This window comes from Cynocephalus volans, chromosome 7 (genome assembly GCF_027409185.1).
Source record: "Cynocephalus volans isolate mCynVol1 chromosome 7, mCynVol1.pri, whole genome shotgun sequence".
Lineage (NCBI taxonomy): Eukaryota > Metazoa > Chordata > Mammalia > Dermoptera > Cynocephalidae > Cynocephalus > Cynocephalus volans.
Window position 1 is genome coordinate 94,636,767 of NC_084466.1, and position 11,706 is coordinate 94,648,472.

An 11,706-nucleotide genomic window follows, 5' to 3' on the forward strand; every position below is an offset into this window, starting at 1 on the left:
GTCCTCATGGCTCCCACACCCTCTATCTATGACCCAGCTCTGTGGGTCTGTGGACCAGCAGCCACAGGTTGCCACCACTGCAGAGGCATGAGGGGAGTGGATCCTGGCAGGCCCAGGACTAGGCCTGCCTCCAGAGGGCACCTCCTCTCCTCCCAGCCCCACCTGCTCATGAAGCGCCTCACCATCTGGTCCACCTGGCACACTCTTTGCAGCAGATCTCATCCTTCTTGGGTTACCTTTGTCCCTCCTTCCTATTTCCCACCAAGGCTCCCTGGGGCCAGCTCTGCCTCTCCTGGGGGCTTGCCTACCTGTGCCATCTGCCCTATTTCCAGAGGGCAATTGCTTTTCCTTTGTGCAAATTTGAAAAAGGTGCCCGCTCTGAGCAAACCAACTTTTCAGGCAGAAGTACCCCTAGGCAAACAGCTTAGTTAAAGAAAAGATGTCCCTTCCTCCCAAGTGGACATAGCCCCAGGTCAGGGTGCCCAGCTGGGCCAGCTGAGCACTGGCTGGGTTTTAGCCCCCAGTAATCCCTTCTGCAATTTATAAACTGCACAAATGTATGCCACCTTGCCTGGGAGGCATTAATATCCCCGTTTTACAGATGAATAAACTGAGGCTCAGAGAAGAAGAGACGGGGCTGGAATGCTACCTCCTCGATCCAGGATCTCTGGTCTCTGGCTTGAGGGCAGGTACTGCCCAGCCAGCTCCTCTGCTCACCTCCCTGCAGCACTTGTCCCCCATCCCAGCCTGCTGTGCACTGCCCCTAGTGCTCTCTGAGCTCTTTCCAGAGAGTATACATATGTCCTAGCTGGAGGATGGCAGAAAGACTGGTGCTGTTGTGCCCAACTTAGTCCCAGAACCCAGCCCCAACCAGGCAGGGCTCCTCTCCACCCTAGGGATAGAAAGCAGTTCTCAGTTCATCCTCTGGTTGGTGGGGCCTATTGTTCTCCAGAGCAGACAAAGCTAGTTCCAGCTCGGTAGCCCCAACTGCCCACCCCTAGTTCTTTTGGATCCTCCCTCCGCCTGACAACTCCATCCTGGTTGCTATTTCTTGCTCATGCACTGTCAGCGGGACCCAAAATAGTGGCTCCAGAAGTCAATCTCTAAACCATCATCCTGGTCTCTGAGTGTGGGCAGCCTGCTCCTGCCAGCTGGGGTGGGTGCCCAGAGGCTGGGACAGAACCAGCGCTGGGTCTGGGGCTTGGGTTTCAGCAGGTCACCTTCTTGGGGCTCCGTGAATTGGGTTCAGAATCTGGGGCTTCAGAGAGAGAAGGGAGGGAACCCAGGAGAATGCAGGTGGCAGGAAAGTGAAACATTCCCCAAGCTTCCAAAGAAACAGACTGAGCTCCAGGCCGACACTTCCTCCAGGATGCCTTCCTGACTGCCACATCCCCCAGGGAAATCTGTGACATGTCCACTCTCCCTCATCTCTAGAGCAGCCTTGTGAAAGAAGGAGTGGAGTATTATTAAGAGCATGACTTCAGAGCCAGACTCCCTGGGTTCAAATCCTGCCTCTGCCTCTTACCAGATGTGTGACCTCAGTTAATCTCTCTATTCCTGTTTCCCTGTCTATAACATGATATTATTAATAGCCACCATATAGGATTGTTGTGAGGATTGAGTGGGGCATATAAAAGTGCTTTGCACAATACACGCTAAGTTCTCAAAAGTGATAGTGTGATTATCATCGTAGAATATGGTACAGGGGCTCCTGGTATCATCTGATACTCAGAACCTCAGTCTTGGACTAAAAGTTGTTGGTGTTCTCGGTGTGTTGAGTGAATGGATGAATGATTGAAAATTAGCTGGCCTAAATGCAGCATGGTATCCCAGACTGGACCCTGCAACAGAAAAAGGACATAAGTGGAAAAACTGGTGAAATCAGAATAAAGATTGTGGTTTAGTGAATGGTGATTTCTTTGCCTGAGAAATGTAACACGGCTGTGAAAGAAGCCAATATCAGAGAAAGCTGGGTGAAGGGTATATAAGAAACGTCTCTGCTATTTTTATGTCTGACGTAAATCTAAAATTATTTCAAAATTTAAAAAATGAGCTGACAATTACTGACCACTTTGCATATGTCAGGCACTATGCTAAGTGCTTTAGGAACATCATTTTTATTTTTCCAGTTTCATCCATAAAGTTTTATTTCTTTAAAAAAAACAAATCAAATATAGCAAAATGTTAAGATTTGACCATACTGAGTTGTGGGAATATAGATGTTTGTTATATCTTTTTTTGTATTCTTAAAATGTTTCATAATTTTTCAAAAATTGAAAATAAATAAAATTGACTAACTTCTACATTAGAAGCTTCCGACTATATATATTTAGGTTTCAAAACCCATCAAATCAAATGGGTTTTAGGAAGTATTCTGAATTAAAACTATACTATTATTACTGGCTTCAGGCCTATAATACTGGGAATTCACATATTATCCTTTTAAAACCTGCAAGAGGCTTTATTATGGGAAATCCTGCTCCAGGCAAAAAAGGTAACGATGACCCCATTCGTAGTATTTAGATGAAATAACTGTGGTGGAAGAGAAGCTAAGCCAGTAAGTCGAACTCTCCACCGTTTCGTTGGCTCCTCCCACCCCGTGGGGTAGGTCCTATGATCACCATTTAATAGACCAGAACAGCAGCTAACGTTCATTTAGAGCTTATTATGTACCAGTGCATTATTTAGGCTTGGCTAATGGCTCTAACAAACAACCCCACAGCCTCAGTGGCCTAAACTCAATAAGGTGTATTTTTCATTCACAGCACAGGTTGATGGAAGGCCAGGTGAGAAAGCTTGGAGGTCGGAGAGGCTGGATAATATCACTTCCCCTCAAGTTCCATGGGCCAGAACTCAGTCCCATGGTTGCACCTAACTGCAGGGGAGCCTGGGAAATGTGGTCAAGGAAACTGCAGACATTGGTGATCACAAGCAGACTGTCCACAGCAGGCATTAAAAAGTGTATAGAGAGATTATCATTTATATGAATTTACTTATAAATTTTATAATGTGTATTATAAATATTTATTGATGCAACTTATAAAATCATTGTTGTTCTGTTAACTGAACACCACTCCGTCATGGTTAAAAAAAAAAAAAAAGGTAGCAGCTATTTGGTTGACGTTCTGAATACTTCCAAGTAAACAAAATTTTTTTATTTTAAAAATACATTTGTTTATTTATTTATAAATTATATATATAACTTAAGTCTCATAAATCCTAAGAAGTAGATACAATTATTATTCCCATTTTACGGATGAGAAAACTGAGGCTCAAAGAGCTTAAGTAAACTTTCTCAAGGTCACCTAGCTAGCAGTGTTAGAATCAAACTATCAACTCAGTCAGCAAACTCATGTTCTTAAACACTTCCTGAGCCTCCATTCTGGATTGGCTTTAGTGACTTGTCAAGAGAATGTAGCAGAGTGGTTTCCTCGGACTTTCGAGACTGAGTCGTAAGACACCTTGCAAATTCTGCCTGGGTCACTTGGAATATGCTCTCTGGGAACCCTGAGCCACCATGAAAGAAATCTGACTACCCCAAGACCTCCATGCTGGACTGGTCATGTCAGTCCCAGCTGAGCCCAGACCCTAGACATTTGAGTGACTCCTTCTTGGGCCCTCCAGGCCACCACACCGGCCAGCTAAATACCATCAAGTGACCTCTGTCAATGCCACATGGAACAGAAGAATGGTTCACCTGAGCCTTCCTGAATTACTGACCCACAAATGAGGTATAAGAAAATGCTCTTGTTTTGAGTCACTAAGTTTTGGGGTTGTTTGTTACACATCAATAGGTAACTAGCACAGGGACAGAGCCAGGTCTGACAGCAGTCCTGGCTTTTAACCACTAAATTAGCTCCTGGAGGAATGTGTGAATGAGAAAAGGACAGAGCAGCCATGTCCATCCACCCCTTGCCAGCCACGTCCATCCACCCCGTCCGAGTGCAGGAAGATGAGGCCCCACGTCTGCAGAGGAACACAGATGGCAGCAGAGTCCCAGCTTATCTCTGCCCAGAGGGAATACGGTGACAAAAGCCTTGAGGTGGGCAGGGTCGAGAGGCTGCCAGAAAGGGAACCCCTTATCACACCCACCCCCTGCTCTGTCCTAAGCTCTGGACACCATACCTTCCTTCTGGGCCAACAGACTCCTGCTGAGAGGCCCAGGACTTCCTTCCTGCCCACAGTTAGGCCTCCTGGGGGTCTGCTGGTCTCTAGCTCACAGCCTGGCCTTGACAGCTGCCTCCTCTATTTCCTTCCCCACAGGGGTGGGGAGGGCAGCTGCGGCAGGGACTGGACTCCACAGACACTGAGACCCTGGGGAAACCGGACTGAGGAACACTCAGGGGAAATAACCCACCCCACACCCTACCTACCCAGGTACTGCCCTCCCTAGCAAGCAAGAGCAACCGGCTACCCTTATTCTCCTTTGCCTTAGATCTCTCTGCTCTTCTCAGTTTATTCCCCCAGATTTCTGCATTCATCTTCTTTTTTTTTTTTTTTTTTTTTTTTTGTCCTTTTCATGACCGGCACTCAGCCAGTGAGTGCACCGGCCAGTTCTATATAGGATCCGAACCTGCGGCGGGAGCGTCGCAGCGCTCCCAGTGCTGCACTCTACCAAGTGCGCCACGGGCTCGGCCCTGCATTCATCTTCTGATCCGTGCTTCCTGAGCCATTTGACGTCAGGTCAGCTTGGCCCTCACTCCCCGGGAGCTGCTAGAATTTCCCCTCCTCTGAGATTTCCTGCAGAGCCTTCCACCACCCCGACCGTGTGCCCTCTCTGCCTCAAACCCCTTCTCGTTTCACATCCCTGTGTGGGTATTTTACCTTTGCCTCCTGTACCACCTGGGACCTGTCAGACTAGCCTTCTGGGGCTCCAGCTTAGTGATGTCGTCTGCTAGGACTGTCCTGACTTTGGTAGGGATTGGGGAGGAGGGTTGCTGATTAGACAGATACAAGAAAATATACACAAGTATAAAGAATTGGGGACAGGTTAATTTTCTCAGGATCAAGTGCACTTAAAGAAGAGTGCTAGGGAAGGCAGTGCTCCACTTGAGGGATGAACTTGCAGGCAGGATTACTAAGGGGAAAACTTGGGGGATGGGGAAAGGGGCTCTTCTGGTCCCTTTTAAGCCATGCCACGTAGATATAAATAAGCACTCTGTACAGTCCATGCAAGGCACCCATCATGCCAGCACCCCCTTTTCTGAGGGATTCCTGGCTCACAAACTCTTTACCATATGGATCTGCCAGAGATGGCTGCATCAGGATGGGCCCTGTTAGAGAAAAAATGATTCAATGACACGTGTTAAAGCAGGGTAAGGATGACTTTACTCAGGACCAGCACAGTAGGGTATAGGAACCGCTGCGATGGCATTTTGCAGTGGGGGAGAGAGACTGGGCTCAACTCTGAATACAGCACGGGCAAGTGGGAACTGATAGCCAAGGAGCAGGGTGGGGGTCGGTGGGTGGAAAGTGACTAAGAGGAAACATCAGGGGTGAGGGGGATTCTCGCTAAACTGTCCTAAGAGGATTCTTACTGAAAACAGGGCAGGGTGATCAGACATCACCTGGGGGGTGGTGGTTGAGAATGAGGGCTTTGTGCTCAACTGACTTAGGGTTTTTGATAAAACTGGATTTGTTTTTGTTTTTTGTGGCTGGCCAGCATAGGGATTGAACCCTTGGATCTTGGTGTTGTCAGCACCATGCTCTTAACCAACTGGGATAACTGGTCAGCCCCTAAAACTGGATTTTACAAGGAAGTGCACAGGTGGGCTGAGGAGAAGCTTCGGGAGCCTGACTAAAGTTTGGTCAAACAAAGAATCTCCGTCAGCGGCTCGGCACAGACTTCTACTTGCCTCCCAGTTTCCATCCTCCCCCCTCACATTGGTGAAGAGCCTCAATTGTGAGCTGAATGGGAACGTGCCCTGCGGAGGTAAAACATTTCCCAGCCTCTCTTGCAGGTAAGTGTGGCCAAGTGACCACATCCTAGACAGTGAGATGTAAGTGAATTCTTGTGTGGAACTTCTGAGAAGACTCTTTAAAAGGGAAAAGGTGTGTCCTTTGGTCCCCTGCTGCATGGTGCTGCCTAGAGTGTGATGGGGTTCGGGGCTCCCTGCTAGTCCTGGGCTGCCTCTGCCTCCATGTTTCCTTTATATGAGAAAGAAATGACTGTCTTCTTAAGCCACTATTTTTCTAGTCTTCTCTTACTTGCTGTCACGCCTGGTCTTAACTGTTTGACCTCCTAACACACGGGTAGCCAGAGGCCTGTGAGGCGGCCTGATGTAAGAGCTGCCATTGATGGGAGCTCTTTCCTGAATAGGGGATTGCTGACCCAGTAAGGTCCTCTCTTGCAGAGTTTGAATGGAAGACGCAGAGTCTGAGGTGGCAGGATGGGTGGGAAGGTGCCTGGAGAGAAGTCAGGAAGCAGGACCCATGAGTCACGAAGTGGAGAAGCAGAGGGAGTCCGCTGGTAGCAAGAGGAATATCGGAAGCAAAGCAGAGGGAAGCCGGGTCCCCATGAAGCCAGAGCCCTGAAATGCAGAGCGGCCTGGACCTGAGGAGAACCCACGGAACTGGTCACGGAGACACGGTGTGTCTGGGAGGCATTGCCACTCTCCAGGAGAGGCCTTGTTTTTAATTGTGTTCTTTTCTTTGAGGGGGGGAGGGCAGCTAGCTGGTGACGGGATCCAAACGCTTGACCTTGGTGTTGCAAGACTGCTGTAACTGACTGAGCTAACCAGCCAGCCTCAGTGTGTTCTTACAACGAACTTCTGAGGTCACTCGTGTGGGAGTCTATCTTTTGGCACCTGAAAGAAACTGAACCATTCATTTCTTGAACTTCAATCAGACCGTCAGACCACAGGTACCACCTGATGAGAGTATCTTTGGGAGGAAAATGGGTGAGTGGATTCAGGCCTGTCCCAGAAATGGCCACACACAGAGGTATGTGGCCTGACCTATCTCACTCTCGATCCAGCTTTGTCCCTCATAGCAGTATGTCTCTACCAGGAGATCATAACATCCACCGCCACCTGCATGCCACCACCTCCACCTGCATGCCACCACCACCACCTGCATGCCGCCTCCACCTGCATACTGCCACCACCACCTGCATGCCACCACCACCACCTGCATGCCACCACTCCACCTGCATGCCACTACTCCACCTGCATGCCACCACCACCACCTGCATACAGCCACCACCACCTGCATGCCACCACCTCCACCTGCATACTGCCACCACCACCTGCATGCCACCACCACCACCTGCATGCCACCACTCCACCTGCATGCCACTACTCCACCTGCATGCCACCACAACCACCTGCATACAGCCACCACCACCTGCATGCCACCACCACCACCTGCATGCCACCATCACCATCTGCATAATGCCACCACCACCTGCATGCCACCACCTTCACCTGCATACCGCCACCACCACCTGCATGCCACCACCACCACCTGCATGCCACCACTCCACATGCATGCCACCACTCCACCTGTATGCCACCACCCCCATCTGTATGCCACCACTGAGCTGAGCCACTGCTGGGATGGTGGGGAGGATGTGACAGTAGGAAGAACACATGTGGACACATGTGGACTCAGGTTTTAATTCAGACTCCACCCCAAACCAGCTGTGTGAGCCTGAGCAGATATTTAACCCCTCTGAATTTCAAGTTCAAGTGTTAAAATGGGAAGGATGAATGGCACTGCACAGGTCTGTTGTGAGGACAAAATGGAAGCAGCAGCCCAGCAACTGGCACATAGTAGGTGCTCAATAAAAGCTTGAGTTTCTTTCCTTCCTGCTGAGACAACCAGGGGCTTGGAAGGAGAATCAGTTTCTCCATCTTTCCTGAGTTGGGGGTGGGTGGGAGGGTTGGTCACACAGACCCCATCAGCGATGCAGTCTTTTCCTGAAGCTTCTCAGAACAGCAATGGGCACAACAGGGCAACCACAATCAGCCTGTTTCTAAAAGGCCATCATCTGGATTTACTTTCACATTCTTTTAAATATATGTCTATGATTTTTTGTTTTGTTTTGTTTTTCTCTTTTTCTCATGTTTTTCATTTTCTACTGTTATTCATTTTCTATGTCTATGATTTATAAGCTTCTGCCAACCAGGTTCACATACATAACAGTCTGGGCATTCTATTACAGGTTTCTTACTTATGGCTGTAAACTTACTTTAGCATAGAAGGCTGTAATGTAGCCTCCTACGTAAAACCCTGGTTCTCCAACCACTAGAATATTTACTTAATGAAAAAAGTCTCACAGGCTCTCCAGACTGCCAACTGGTATTTAATGTGGTCCTTAACTTAAAGAAGAGGAGAGACAAGTTAAATGTCTGACACAAAAACCTCCTCACTTTTTAAATGAAAACTCTGGTGTGGTCTGGCCAAAGTATATGAGCATTCTCACACACACACACGCGCGCGCGCGTGCGCACGCGCGCATGTACACTCACGCACACACACTCACACGCACACGCGCGCGCGCACGCACACACACACTCGCACGTGCGTGCACACGCGCACACTCACACGCATGCGCGCGCTCGCACACGCACACACGCGCGCGCACGCACACTCACACACTCATACGCACGTGCGCACACACACGCACACATGCGCACACTCACACGCATACGCACACACACTCACGCACACACACGCACGTGCGCACACACGCGCGCTCACACACGCGCGCACACACGCGCGCTCACACACGCGCACTCACACACACGCGCGCACGCCTCAACAGGCTTATGGGAGAAATACCGAATGTCTTGGAGGTTTTTTTTTTTTCTTGTCAATTACAGCTCAATAAAAACGTCCTCATAAAAGTCCTAGGCAAGCAATTGCTTCGCCAGCAGGACCGGGCTGCTCACATTCCAGGGAAGCCAGCCTGGCGCGACTGGGGGAGGACAGGCAGGAAGCCAAAGCTGGTTCCTTCCTCCGCCCCCGCCCTGCTCTCCCTTCACGCATGGGCACCACGGGCTCCTCTAAGGAACTGGGGACAGCCCATGCTAGGGAGGAAGGCGGGCAACCCCTTCTTCCTGAAGCCTGTCCAAGTCTGTCCAGCCACGAGGCCAGAAGCAGGGAAGCCTGCAGCAGGCCTATTGTTTTGAATATATTAAACGGCTCTGGTTTACATTCCTCTCCCCCATAATCAAGTTCCCGAGAAGTAGGATTGCCAGACAAAATATAGAACACCCGGTCAAATTTGAATTTCAGGTAAGCAACAATAATTTTTAACACAATTATATCCCAAATATGGCATGGGACATACTTATACTACAGATTTATTTGTAAATCCGTCAGCCGTACCTGGAAGCCATTTCACCATTATGGTTCCATAGACATGGGAAAGGAGGCGAAATCCAGCAGGAGGCCAAGAGGCCATTTGGTAAGAAAGGAAAAGAAAGTGGATGGTTGAAGGAGCGGGGAATAGAGCAGGGCGCAGCTGGCAAAGAGGCCTGTGGATGGTGACCCTCCTTCTCTAAGACAGTGTCCCAGATACAGGCAGGGGGGCCACAGAGACTGGGAAAAACTGAAATGTTGGCGGGGGGGGGGGGGGGGGGTTTTACACATTCAAGCTTCTGGAAGGAGATCGTTTTTCACCAACGTAGGTGAGCAGCAGCCAGGCGCAAGGGCCCCACCACATCAAGGCCCCTCCCCTCCTTGCCCTTTACAATAACCTTGACGTACATCCATAATCCATCTTGGGCAAGAGAAGGGAATTCAGAGAGCTGGAGCTTTTAACTGGGAAGAGACCGTGGTATCAGTACTTAGCAATTTAATTGTTCTCAGTTCCCAGCAGGGTGGCTGTGCGGAAGGTTAGAAAAGCTAAGGGGAAAGAAAGGCGCATGTCTTTGTGTGTCCCAGAGCAAAGAATCGCAGAAACGCGAGGACAGTGGCATAGCATGTCTTGTCGGTACTTGTCCCTCAGTTTCTGGAACACTTCCCAGCTCCTAAGAGGTGCTCGGTCATTATTTATTGTTCAGCAATGGGCAGAGCAAGTGAGCCTTGCTTTGACCCTTTCCAAGCCTGAGTGCAGCAGTGAGGGTCTCTGGGGCTCTGGGCCATGCTCGATGACACCCCTCCCTCCTGAGACGGGCCTCAGGGACTGTCCGAGACCATGTCCACAGACACAACGGTAGTGAGTTGCTTTCCAAACCCAATCCACCAGTGTCTTGTGGAGGCAAAAGCTACACCATCAGGGCCAGAGAGCCCTTACTAAAATAATAGTTATGTGCTAGGGGTTGTGTCAGGCACTTTGTATTATTTCATTTATTCCTGATCATACAAACAGCTCAAAACCAAGTCCATCAGATGATCCTTTATAACCTACCATCAAAACATATCCAGAACCTGACCCACTTCTCACAACCTCTGCTGCTACCACCCCTGACCAAGGGCCACCAGCTTCTCTTGTCTGGACATGCAGAATAGCTCCTCACGGGTCTCCCAGCCTCTCCTTCTGTGTGCTGTCTCCCATTCTCCACACACCAGTCAGAATGTTTTATTTAGTTATTTATTTAATAAACCACTTAATACATGTTTGCTTTTGCATATAGACTATTCTGCAAGACAAACAAAATGGTAAATTAGGAGTTGAGATATCTCAGACAAGACTTGCCCTCTGGGCTTCAGAAAGATGTAGAAACATTTTCTGAAGAAATTTTTCTTTCTTTTTCTCTCAACTTTTCTTTCTTGCTTCCATGCAGGCTTGTTTCTCAGTTCTCAGTCTGACAAAACATTCCGCATATGGCATTGCAAAGAATTGCTTCCTATGATATATTTTATTTATGTATCGAAGTATAGACACTGCTTGAACTTGTGCCAGTTGATTCTTCCAAAGATGTCTCTTCTCCAAGCACCAGGTCTAGCTTTTTCTTGACCAGTCTTAAGAAGCTTTAGGGCATCTTCTGTTTCCTTTTCTGTTTATCTAATTCAGCCATGGAATCTCCTACCTTTCCTAACCTCTCTGGACTCAGCACTGGCAATCTCTGCCGTTTGGCCTCCTGCCGAGAGTTAGGAACAGGTTTCTTTAAGATATACCAAATTTTATGTGAATCTTCATTACTTTTGCCCCTTAATGCTGACAGGTCCATGAAGCTCCAGATTTCACTTTTTCTTCCCCGCAATTCTTTGGGTTCTCAAAAAATTCTTTCAGTCCTTTCCTTGACAATGTGCTATGAAGTATTCTACACTTGTGGAAGGATGTGACATTTGGTGTATTAGACAAAAAACTAACAGAAAATCTGCAACCTGTGCTATAGCAGGGGCTTGAGGAATTAATGACCAGGAAGCCTTCAGGGCAGCTGAAACTCTTCTACAAAGAATGGCCAAACAGGCTGCAGCCATTTTTTACTGCATAAGTCAGAGCGTTCTTTTCAAAATGCAAATCAGATCATGTTACCATGCTCCCTAGAATAAAATTCAAACTCTTTACAGACAGGCCCTATCTGCTAACACCCTCTCCCTCCCTGACTCTATTATAGCTGCACTGGCCTTTGAGTGCATAAACATACAGGCTAGGTAACCTAATGCATTCAAAGAATGCTCCAGAATACAGTGGCTTACATGGGCAGCTGCTTATTTCTCTCTCACCTCACTGTTCACCTACAAGTGAACAGTCCAGACAAATGAGGCAGCTCAGCTCCACAAGGTCATTCAGGGTCCCAGGTTCCTTCCACC

The 11,706-nt window shown here is 48.6% G+C and overlaps 1 pseudogene; it reads right to left on the minus strand.

Moving 5' to 3' along the window:
• Window positions 1-10,630: 10,630 nt before the first annotated feature.
• LOC134381872 (large ribosomal subunit protein uL29m-like) lies at window positions 10,631-11,373 on the minus strand (annotated as a pseudogene).
• Window positions 11,374-11,706: the final 333 nt, after the last annotated feature.